The 12573-nt window shown below is 36.2% G+C and overlaps 1 long non-coding RNA gene across 10 annotated transcripts; it reads left to right on the top strand.

Annotated features, from left to right (window-relative positions):
* Positions 1-2120: 2120 nt before the first annotated feature.
* Positions 2121-11354, top strand: LOC132033374 (uncharacterized). 10 transcript variants are annotated; one of them, XR_009408728.1, is made up of 5 exons: positions 2121-2214; positions 4407-4567; positions 4980-5108; positions 5520-5589; positions 10400-11354. It is a non-coding gene; the product is annotated as an uncharacterized LOC132033374 (long non-coding RNA). The 10 variants fall into 10 exon arrangements; XR_009408731.1 differs by lacking the exon at positions 2121-2214 and adding an exon at positions 2466-2536; XR_009408733.1 differs by lacking the exon at positions 2121-2214 and adding an exon at positions 2581-3598.
* Positions 11355-12573: the final 1219 nt, after the last annotated feature.

Below are 12573 nucleotides of genomic sequence, written 5' to 3'. Positions count from 1 at the left end.
CGGTTTACAAATTAACAACAATTAACATAAGTATGAATTCAACTTGAGACAAGCAACCCAAGCGATATGTCCAACTTAACGGAATATAAGTACTAGATTTTTTCGAATCGAGCTATTAAATTTAAAGTAACCATAAAACTTTGCGTCCATGACGGTGAGTTTGTGGTAATTAAGTTATATCCCAAAGAAATTAACAAATCAATATTCTGCATAGATTCGTGTGGATCCTTGTATATATCTTCAAAACCTAACAATAAATTGTTCGAATTAAGCGAATAGTAGTTAGTATCTCACGTTAATGACAATGGGTTCGTGCCTCTGTGGTGTTTAACAATTAACATCTTTATACAATGCAACCCATAATTAGTTTGGAATGACAAATACATATATATCTTGAACGAAAAGTCCGCCCATAAGGCATAAGTATGCCCCCATCGGCATAAGTTTGATAATTCGTTAACAAATTTATGCGATGGGGGCATACTTTAATGGGCAAACTTGTATCTTGGACCGCATAACTTTGTGAAGGAATTATCAAAGTTATGCGGACCCGACATAACTAAACATAACTAAAGTACGCCCCCCATAAATGGACTTTTAGTTAAACACAACTAAAAGTCTCCGGATCCGGCATAAAACTTGCGTCCGTGATGTGAGTTTGTGGTAATTAAGTTATATCCCAAAGAGTTGGAGTGGTCAAAAACATTGAAGATTTGTCTATGTATTAGTGTCCTATGTAATTTTATGTTTTTTCTTGGTTACGGTAGTAGTACTAATTAGGTTGAAGTGAAGTTGTACTTAGATGATTAACAATGGTTGTAGTACTAATTAGGTTGAAGTGAAGTTCTATTTAGATGATTCACAATGTAATCTAATTTTGGTTAGCATATTGAATATGATTATGATGACTTTGTGAAAATACGTTATACCATCCGGTTAGTAATGGTTAGCCTATTCAACATGTTAACACTAACAAAGGGAGACGGAGAGTTTTTGAGGTGAGGTTCAAATGGACGCTTCTAGGGGCGAGGGGGGTTTAATTAAACGTGGGTCGGGTCGGGTTATTTACCGGTTCTAATTTATTATGTGGCATGAATATATTACACGTGGATGGCCACATAAGCGTTTTAATCCACTGGACCCGCGAGTGATATACACTCGCTCCGGGTCATGAGCTCGGGGATTAATTAAAACCCATTTTGCCAAGTCTAGGGGTGTCTTAAAGTGCAGTAATAGTTTGGGGACGAAAGTTGCAATTCGTGCCAAGTTCGGGGGCGTTTTAGTTACTTAAGCCAACAATTTTTGTTGACAGGGTTTCTGAAGGCAAAGTACTGCCATAGAACACCCTCGTAGCAAAAAGGAAAGGTGCAAAATAGTTTCATGCATGATTGAAGCTCTAATGAGGTCAAAGACAAAGCTGAAAACTGTATCACGTGGAAGATCCAAATTACTACAACAAAAAGTGCTTTTAGTGACAAGTATTTAGCCGCAAAATTTAATTGGTACAAATTTATTTTCTGGAATGAAATGTTACCGGTGGTCCATCTTCATCTTACTGAGGACATGACACTTCCTATCAAGGTGTGAAAGGTCGAGTATTAGGGTACAAAGATAGCAGGTAACTGAGTGTTGTCGTAGGAGTGACGGGGGTCTCCTCTACTCATATTCTCCTTATTTAGTAGTAGTATTATTTAGTATTTGGGCAGTATCGTATTCTTCATTTCTTACTATTACAATTGCTTTATTTGCTTTGTTTATTTAGCTTTTTCCTATCGTTATTCTCTTTCACAACTGCTTTGATTACTTATTTTTAGCCGAGAGTCTTTCGGAAACGGCCTTTCTACCAAAAGGTAGGATAAAGTCTCTATATATCCTATTCCCCAGACCCCACTTATGAAATTTCACTGGACATGTTGTTGCTGTTGTTGAAATATTAATGACACGAACATTGGCCGGTAAAAAGATACCTTTAATAAAAAGCAAGCGCCACTACAAATTAACAATTAAAAGTAATTTTTATTATTTTATCTTTCCCGCCAAATTTTTTCTCAAACCTTTGTTTCCGCTCCAATATTTTCTCAAGGTCACGAATACATCCAATCACCCAAGGGAAGTTGTAGAAAAAAGCAAAACGGCTAGCATCTGGAAAATTTTGGGAACCAAATCCGTCACCGACCAGCATCGCCAACGACATAGACCTGATTTTCCGTCATGGTCAGTATCTACAAAGACGTAGTCCTGAATCTATGTTACTCTCTCACTTTCACCCACCACCATTCTTCAGGTAACTGAGCTCATATCTTTCTGTATAATTATCCAATAAATTTGAGCAAAGATTTTGTCACTAAGGAAACCTTATGTTGTTTATACCGGGATATGGAATATAATTTTGGACTGCCACAATCAAATGCATTCTTCATTGAAATGGTCAATTATGAGATTTTGATTCATGATAAACAAGATTGGAGTTGATTCTTGTTTTCTTGCACTTTGGGGATTTCTTTTAATGTGCGAAAATTAGTAATGATCTTGAACTGTATGTTCATTCTCTGTATGCCTACTTCAATCTGCTTCAAAATCTAGTATTCTCTATTCTCTTTCTACTTCAAAAATGCGATGAATTTCATACAAAAATTGGTCAAGTTATGATATTCCATGAATAATCTCTGCATTTTATCTTTATAGTTGTTGTTAAGTTACTTGTTGGATTGTGAAGGTTGATTATATTGTTCTATAAAAAATTGTTCCACAATTTTGTCATTGCAGAGAGATTTTAATTGATCATATGCTTTTAGGAAAATTAGGAATATTTTTTAATGGAGAGATACAGTGGGACATAAATCAATATATTAGTGGAGAAATACATATAGATGAATGCAATTTTAATTGAATCTGCCCAAGGATCTTAACTTTGCCGATCATTACAAAATTCCTTTTGGTGCGTCTTATCTTTATTTTCTTATTCTGCAACTTTTTTCTTAGTAATTTTAAACATTTACTCTTACGTGTTTGTTGATTCAAATATTGCTTTGCTTTCGAGTGAGTGGAGTGTGCTAATTCAATCATTTCAGTTTTCGACTTGAGTGGTCTGTAAAATTCCAAGCTCTCTTTATGATAACGGCTTTGTCGTTAAGGGAAAATTTTAGATTAGACTTGTATTAATAGCCATATAGTAGCATGTCCTACTAACTTCTACCATAAAGTCTAAGGCAGATCTAGGATTTAAACTTCATGGATTCGATTGTAATTTGATCACGTCCATCAAATTTACTGTGTTCAGAATCTATTATTATTCATATTTAGTAGATCTTTCAACACATATGCATAGCGTAGGCCAAAACCTATGGCTTCATATGAAGAAAAGTGGACATAGACTATATACAGGTACCAAAGTAGTGAAGACTTTATGCTTTCTGCTGTAATCTGTGAATAAAAGAATTATTACAGATGTATATTCTTTAGAAAGTAAGTGCACATACAGAGAAGACGATGTTACTCCATTTGCAAGCCTTTGATAATTAGGAGTGGAGATATCTTTTGGATGTCAAATGTATTCGCAGATCAAGACTTGCAGTTGACATTCAGCATAGTTTTACTGGTTAGGATTTCAGTTGCTTTGTGTAGTTACCATTTGCATTTTTGTAGTTACCATTTCCATTGTTCAGTTACTAGTTGACACAAAACTTGCCTGAATTGTGCGAATTAACTAGACATGACTACAAGCCTGCATCCTAGGCTATCATGGTGTTACCGGTAACATGGATTAGAGCTGAATTTTACGAAGCACTGTTTTGTGGGAGATATGGAGAGAGAACAATAGAGGTACCAAGAGAGAGTTGGAATATGGGCAAACGTAATCTGAAAATTATCTGTTGCGGTCTTCCTTTTAGTAAAATGATCTTTATATCCAAGAGACCAAGATTGTTAATCGTCTGTTTGAAGAGCCAATAGCGAATACTTCATAAAGGTTTGTTCTACTTGAGATGACAAAATATTAGTTGTTGTTTGCTTCAGTTTTTCATCAGACGCAGCAGTAATGGATATAGTGCTATATTTTTCCTTGTGTAAGTGGTCCTGCAATGAAGGTGTACTTCGGTACATGGACTTTAAATGTATTGAAAAAGAGAGATGGTAGCATCAAACAACAATATGAGAAAGAGAAATAGTATTTGCATATAGTATGACTCCTGTAGAGTCTATTAAGACTACTTTTTTCATTATTTATCTGTGTATTTGTGTGATGAATGCGAAAACGGGATTATTCATTTGTTTGCTTATATAAGCTTTCTCTTTTTACTGTAAATCTGTAGATGATGGAGTTAAGAAAATTGTCAAACTCTAACTTTGCATTTCAATTTAATGTTACTGCAGTTAGGTACTTCTTTTAATCATATTTACAATTATAGGTGTTTTTTATCGACAAAAATAGGGGGAAAAAGCACCGGACATGAAACGCATCGCCGTTTGTCAATACGTAAATAGCTATGATTTGGTAACACGTTAAATATTTTATCCTAAGCTGAGGATCTATCGGAAACAGCCTCTCTACCTCCCAAGGTAGGGTAAGGTATGCATACACTCTACCCTCCCCAGACCCCACTTGTGGGATTATACTGGGTATGTTAAATATTTTCTAATATGATGCTACCGTGAAAGATTGTATAGTTTGACACAAAATGTATGTAAATAATATTCAACAACTAGCATGCGATGTTGCCTATCTTATTTGATAACTTACACACATTGATCTGATGAGAATGAAAATTGGTAAATTTCACATCTACGGACTCCCATTCTCCCTCCCAAGTGATTCTCATCCTCACCGCAGCCTTCTTTTGCCGAAAAATACTGATGACATGTGGGAAATTTAACTGTTAGATATTGACTTCAGATTAGTTGTGTTCTAAAGTTTTTCAAATCTTTGAATTAAATGTAGGAATTCTACTCATTTTTGGTTTCTGCATGAATTTTGTTTTTAGGTGCAAGTAGGAGGATCACCAGTTTATAAGGTTGGAAGGAAGTTTTGCAAAGGTGGTTTTTGATAGGTGTTTTTGGGTCAACGTCTTGCTGGCGAGAACGAATGTGCTAATGGTCCCTTGGCTCTGGAGGTAACGTGGTTGCTTGCGAATTCTCTAGCCACTTTTATTTCTCCTTCTTGAAAAGGTGCATTTACCTGTCAACAAGTTTTAGCATCTTCTGGATAGAATTGTTAATGAAATCTCATTTTACCTGATAAAAGAAAACCATATTGACTTTATGCTATGGTCCACAATTTTAGGTATTCGCTTAACCTTATTAAGTATAGGCGCTTTTCTTCTATTATTCAAGGCTCTTTATTTTGGGGGCGTACATGATACCTGGGCTCCGGGAGGGGGAGAAGTAAGAAAAATTATAGGTCGCACTGAAGTTTGAGCATCGAAGCAGCAAAGGGTGGAGCTATGGCCCTCCATATGAGTGGCAACTTAACACTTATATTGAAATAAGAGTTGCAGGTCTGACTGTATGCTTTTTTTGTTCAGTACTCTTGGAGGTAGCCATGGAGTGCCAAGAGAGCATTATAAAGGAAGGGCAGGAAACTATTATGTCATGGTATGTTTATTGAATGCAAATCTGTATTACTTACAGTAATTATGGAGGACAACAAAATTTGAGTTGTAGATTATTCATTATGAGGAGAAGCATCAACATTATGAGTTGCGGCTCTGACTGTGACCTCTTTTACCGTTCTAATTTCAGCTTTCATAAAGAATTAAATATATATATATGAGTTTCGCTAATCTACAACATGAATGTTGTAGGATAGCAATGTACCCATTTTTACTTTTTCTTAAATGCCCCTAATAGTATATTGCAAGTCATAGAGGTGGTCTTTTGGTCATTTCCGAAAAATTAAACCCACCATCTTTGTCACCCTTTCGAATCCTTTCACTGCCGTCTCTCTGTTCCTCTACTTATTCGCCCCTCATTCTTGTAATGCCCACAGATCTGAGGTTGTAAATGAATGCAAAGAACAATTCAAGGCCTTGAGGATAAAGTCATAAACCCATTTTGTCCTAGTGGTTTTTTGGAGAAGTAAACGGGGAAAATTAAAGAATGGGGGGAGAAATTAAAGAGCAAGTGTTTGCTTTTATATGGAAAAGAATCCATTGAAGCTGAAAATAAAGCAAATAACACATTTGTAGTGGATTATTTCATTCATTCAACTCAAGATGAACAGATGCACAACTTTTTCAATAACGAACAGGAAAAGTTGCCCAATCAAAAATTATTCTTATGTTCAAGTCAAGATTTGTGTGATTTACAACTCAATCTTGAAAGGATATGTTGAAGGTTCCATGACCTCATGTGAATTGCTCCTGATAAAAACATAGGCAGTTAGTCTTTTTTCTGCCTCTGTATCGTTAAAAGTAAATTGGAGAATGTAGGAATAGGAAAAATTCTGAAACAAAAAATTATTTAAAATTTTTGCTTGCTGCCTGTGAGTTTTAGCTTGATTTCTTGTTGGCATCACCATGGACAAGGCAGACAAGAAAAGAAAGAGGGGGAAGACCAAAGTATTGGGGTTTTGAGTAAAAGACAACAAAGCCCCTCATGTTAATATATTGTTGGTGTGTTGGTAAGGGTATTTAAGGAAAGTAAAAGTCGGTACATTGCTATCCTACAACCTTCATGTTGTAGGTTAGCAACACCCTATACACACACACACATTAAACAAGAATGATAGGCTTTTTGCTTAAAAAGTAAAACCCAGTTATCATTCTTCTCTTTTTCTGCTTTTCCGTCTCCCTATCAGCTATGGTGAAACTCATTCTTCACCACCTTTAATCATTTGTCATTCTCAACTCCAAGCAAAGATTCACAACCACCAAATTTTTCACTGTTGCCATTCCTTCTTCCATCTTCAAACAAGAAACTCTAAACACTTTGCAAGCTCCACCAAATATTGTGCTGCCTTCTCCATTTTGTGCAGCTCTTTCAACAATTAATGAGTTATCCCTTTCTTCCTTTCCTCTTCAGTATTATCCTGCAAACGCATCTCGACTGTCCCGCCTATATATTGCCACTAGCGTCAGCGTTGCAATCTTTGTTGTCCATCACTAATTTCTATTTGTATAATAATATCTATAAGGGGGATGAAGATGCAGGAACATCTAGAAAATAAAATCTAGTACATTTAGGTGAAAACAAAAAGAAGCAATTGAGGGATAGAATGAGAAGATGAGGATAAATGAAGCACAAATTGTTAAACATGAAGAAGAAATTGGGCAATTTTAAAGATGAATTGGCGGGTTTTTGGAGAGAGAGAAATGAGTGGGGTTTCGGGTGAAAACATGGGAGAGGGAAATGAATTGGGATTTTGTAATGAAATGATAAAAATATTCCTAATTTAATTTAGTGGCAGAAAATAGTTAGGGCATTTAAGGAAATTAGAAAATGGGAACATGGCTAACCTACTACCTTCGTGTAGTAGGCTGGCAAAACCCTATATATACATATTGAAAGAGAAGATTTCAATGTGTTCAAAGTGTCAGTCACTTGGTGCCTCAAATAATATTGAACAATAAGTGAGTCATTTAGTAATTAACACCAAAATTCTGAAATTTTTTAGAGGTCATGTTGCCATGATTCAGTGAACTTTTATCAACATTATGAGCAAAGGGTAGCGTTAAGAATGTTATGGATCTTGCACCTAACTGAATCCCAAAAGTTAGCTCAAGATGTGAAGATTACCCAAGTCATATTAAAGAGTGCACTCATCCCTTAAAGGGGCCGATTTGAAAGGAAGTATGGGTTTACCTAAGAAACACAAAAAACTTTGTCCGGTGGCCCTATATCAGTTAGATAAAATTACATAGGAAATAAATTATGCATGTATCATCAATTTAACTTGCAATGTACTTTGAATTGAATAAAGAACAGATTTAAACATTCTAACCCTCCCGCCCATCCATAAAACATAGAGAGCGAAACAAAAGAAAAAAAAATGAAACTTGCTTTCTTCCGGAACAACAGTAACATCACTGGTTTTTCAAATTCTACCAATCCGAAAAGGGAATGAAAGCTTTTCACTACTACATTTTATTTCAATATAGCAACAATTTCTAAGGATTTTAAAGTTCAAAATTCAAGTATTTGTCAAACTTAACCAATTTACTGAAAAACTTCAAAAGAGGCAATGCACATAACAAAATTTCAGTACTGTTACAAGCACTAGACAAATCAAGAAAGACTGCAACATCGCAAATGAATAACAGAAACACATGTGCTGTAATTACCTCAGACAAACTAATGAACTGGCAGATCAGAAAATTTTAATCTACTCTAAAAATCAACAATTCTTTTATTATTTGGGAAATCAACAATTCAAGAGTTAATATCTGTATAAACTGTACCGACACGAAGAAGAATATGAACCAGCAAATTTCTGCTATATCTCCTTAAGCTAGGCCCTAATGTAGGTTGGACTTGTAAGATCTCCGCCTCTGCACTTTGGTTCTTTTGAACGGGCTTCAATGTTGAAACTTTTGGTTCCACAACATCCTGCTGAAAAGGCATCTTTGAAATCTGTTTCATGTCATGTCTAGATACAAAAACACTCATTCCTATTTCTTCTCAAGCAACATGGTGTTAGCCTGTTGCTTCAAGAATGGAAGCTTTGGGTGAAAACTCAATTAAGCAAATCTATCTCCTCCCCACATTGCTATTTCTCTTTCCATCATCAGCTCTCTTCTTACTTCGAACTCTAGCATGCGTCTTCGAGCAACCTCTTCTGCAATGATCTCTTCCCTAATGCGTTCCTTCTCAATCTCTCTCCTTATTGCCTCTTGCGCATTGATAGAATCTTGATAACAATTGAATAACTGACCAATACGATCTCTCTTTTTTACTTTTTGTTCTGTTTATTTGGTTGGTTAGTTACATAGCCCCTCGTAGTGGTCAGTCATTCAATTGTTTTCAAGATTCTAGCAATGCGCATGAGGCAATGGGGAGAGAGATTGAGAAGGAACGTATTGGGGAAGAGATCATTGCAGAATAGGTTGCTCGAAGACACATGTTGGAGTTCGAAGTAAGAAGAGAGCTTATGATGGAAAGAGAAGTAGCAATGTGGGGAGGAGATAGATTTGCTTCATTGAGTTTTTCCCTAAAGCTTCCATTCTTGAAGCAACAGGCTAGCGCCATGTCGCTTGAGGAGAAGATTGGGATGAGTGTTTTTGTATCTAGAGACATGAAACAGATTTCAGAGATACCATTTCAACGTCCTGTTGTGGAACCAAAAGTTTCAACATTGAAGCCCGTTCAAAAGAACCAAAGTACAGAGACAGAGATTTTACAAATGCAACCCACTTTATGGCCTAGATTAAGGAGAGAGAGGGGAATCATGCTGGTTTATATCCTTCTTCACGTCGGTATTGTTTATATAATTATTAACATTTGAATTGCGGATTCCCAAAAAAAAAAAAAAAAAAAAAGAATTGTTGGTTTTCAGAGTATTAGAAAATTTTCTGATCTGCAAGTCGTTTGTCTGAGGGAATTACTTCACACGTGTCTCTGTTATTCACTTATGGAGCTGCAGTCTTTCTTGTTTTTGTATGTCTTGTAACTTTACTAAATTTTTGTTATGTGCATCGCCTCTTTCAAGTTTTTTTGTTAATGTTTAAGAATGACAAATATTTGAATTTTGAACTTAAAAATCCTTAGGAATAGTTGCTACATTGAAACAAAATGAAGTAGTGAAAAGCTTTTGTTCGTTTTTCGGTTTGGTAGAAGTTTGAAACTAGTGATAATACTGTTGTTCCGGAAGAAAATGTGTTTTAACTTTTTTCTTTTGTTTCGCTCTCTGTTTTTGTGGATGGACGGGAGTGCGTTAGAATGTTTAAGTCTGCTTTTTATTCCATTCCAAGTACATTGCAAGTTAACTTGATGATGCATATACAATCTATTTTCTATGTACTTTTATCTAACTGATATAGGGTCTCCAGACAAAGTTTTTCGTGTTTCTTAGGTAAACCCATAGTTCCTTTCAATCGGCCCGTTAAGGAATGAGTGGTCGCTTTAATAGATTGGGCAATCCTCACCTCTTGAGCTAACTTACGGGGTTGAGTTCCCCACGATCCATAACATTCATAATGCTACCCTTTGCTCATAATGTTGATAAAATCTAGTCTTTGCTCATAATGATGATAAAATTGCATTGAATCATGGCTGGAAATATCCACGTGACCTCTAAGACTCTTCAGAACTTTGGTGCTAAATAACTTACTTTTTTTGAAACATTGTTTGAGGCTCATCCAAGTGATTGACACATTGAAATCTTCTCTTTTAATATGTATGTCAGAGAAGGGGCCTTTCAACTACTGAATCCTGAATTTACGCTGACCAGTCTCTTGTTGGTGAATAGGCTATTGTCAATCTCGGGACAAGATATGTAAAGGGTTGTTTCCCTGGCAGTTGGTGGCCGTATTACTTGTGAATTGGTGGATCAGTTGTGACATGGGCAGGCCAGTTGTTGACTTGCAAGAGTCAAGTTTATTTGTTTGGGTTTCCAAACCATGTGATGGTTTTGCAACTTCTTTTCTGGTGTAATTGACAGATGCATCTATCTTCGGTCGTTGATTTTCATGTGTGGGTTCATCTGGAGGGTAGGTCACCTTGTTTTGAGTGCAAGGAATTTGCTTTATCTACACAAGGACATTCCCCTTTCTGTCTGCTTTAGTGGTTGAAGCGTTAAGCTGCTTATGCACATCTAACAGAACTAGCCGGTCTTTAGAAAAGTACACACAGTTTATCAAACAAATGTTATCACCTACTATTAAAAGGGTAGCCCGGTACACTAAGCTCCCGCTATGCACGGGGTCCGGGGAAGGGCAGGGCCACAAGGTCTATTGTAAGTAGCCTTACCCTGTATTTCTTCAAGAGGCTGTTATCACCTACTATTATATTTGTATAAGTTGTGCAAATTATTCATATCTCTCCAATACATTAGTAGGATTTATTAGTTTAAGCTTTTCTGATAAACTTCTCTTCTCTCTGGGTTAGAAGTATAAAATTTTCTCTAGTGTAATTTTTTTCTGCTGAATGTAGATTCTCGGAAAGCAGGACACTCAATCTCCTCTTTCTTAACACTGTAATTGATTCCTCCAAACTTAAGGGAGGTAGCGATATAGTTGAAACGGAGAAAGTGTATCTGTTTCGATTCTTGAATAGATGCCTATGTTCCCTGATTTTCTTCCTTTAGGTCCTCTGTCCGCATTAGTCATGTTCTTGGTTTTCTGGTGACATAATAAAAGCTAACCGGACGTAATTGAATTTATATTGTTGTAATTGGAGGTTGAGATGATGATGTTGTATCGCTTTTACAGGAAAGGATTTAATTTTCAGGATTTGAATCTTCTTTTTTAAGAAGCAATTATTTAGAAGATCTGGCAGAATAATCATGTATCCATTTAGACCTGTTTATATCATTGCAAGGTAAGTCATCTCTAAATTGAGCAGCCAAAACTAAGAAATAATTTCCTGGAATAGATAACTGGAAAATTAAACTTTGTCAATGGAAACGACATTAATTCTTATACAACTTATATTGGCTCAGTTTAGCTCAACCAGTAGATAATGCTTGCATGTTAATGTCCTCCAATACATATTTCAGTTATGCTTTTGCTCTCTTGATAGATTGTCCATGGGTCCCTCAATGAACAAGTACAACTTCCTATCCCCAGGCCCTCGAGTTTACTGTCCTCGAGTAGTGATGGCCTAAGTTGCTCGGACTGCGGTGTGGGTGTCCGATATGGGTGCAGATCTGGAGGTTGGGTCCTTCATGATCTAAATTTTAAGATTAGGGAATATGGATCTAGGTATGGATATGGGTGCAGGATTCGGCTAAAAAATAATTCGAATATCTAAAAGTAGAATTATAAGCTATGCCTAAATTATGGTGGACTATTTGAAAGGAGCGGAATACACGAACTTTTGAGAGTAAGTTCGAATATGTAATTATTTTTTTGAGACTGGTAACATGTATATTTATATATATATATTAAACCTGCACCATAACAGTGCAGCCATACTTACAAAAACCCCACCATGCTTAGGACTACTGCTTCACAAGGAACCTATCATATCAACTAGTGATTCAGCCTCCTCTACATAGTTTTCTTTACACCAAAAGTGAAACAAAATGACACAATTCATCTTGATTTTCTGCACAGAATTGCATTTGTCTTCAAAAACTCTATTGTTCCTCTCCTTCCAAATTATCCACCAAATAACTGCTGGGACAAGTTTCCACCAACTCTTTTGTCTTACTGCTCCCCCATTATAGTTCCAGCACTTCAATAGCTCACAACTGTTTGCCGGCATAGTCCAACTTAGTCCTACCATGTTCAAGAAAAATTGCCACAATTGTATAGTGAAAGGACAATGTATAAATAAATGGGAGTTACTTTCTCTGGCTGCACACACAGAACACATCTAGTACATAGATGAAAACCCCTTCTCCTTAAGTTTTCCTGGGTGAGACATGCTTCTCTTGCTACCAGCCAAGAGAAACATGAAACCTTATACGGGGCCTTAGTC

This window comes from Lycium ferocissimum, chromosome 2, assembly GCF_029784015.1.
Source record: "Lycium ferocissimum isolate CSIRO_LF1 chromosome 2, AGI_CSIRO_Lferr_CH_V1, whole genome shotgun sequence".
Classification (NCBI taxonomy): Eukaryota; Viridiplantae; Streptophyta; class Magnoliopsida; order Solanales; family Solanaceae; genus Lycium; species Lycium ferocissimum.
Note: the sequence above shows the minus strand (reverse complement) of the source record. Positions and strands in the feature narration are given on the sequence as shown.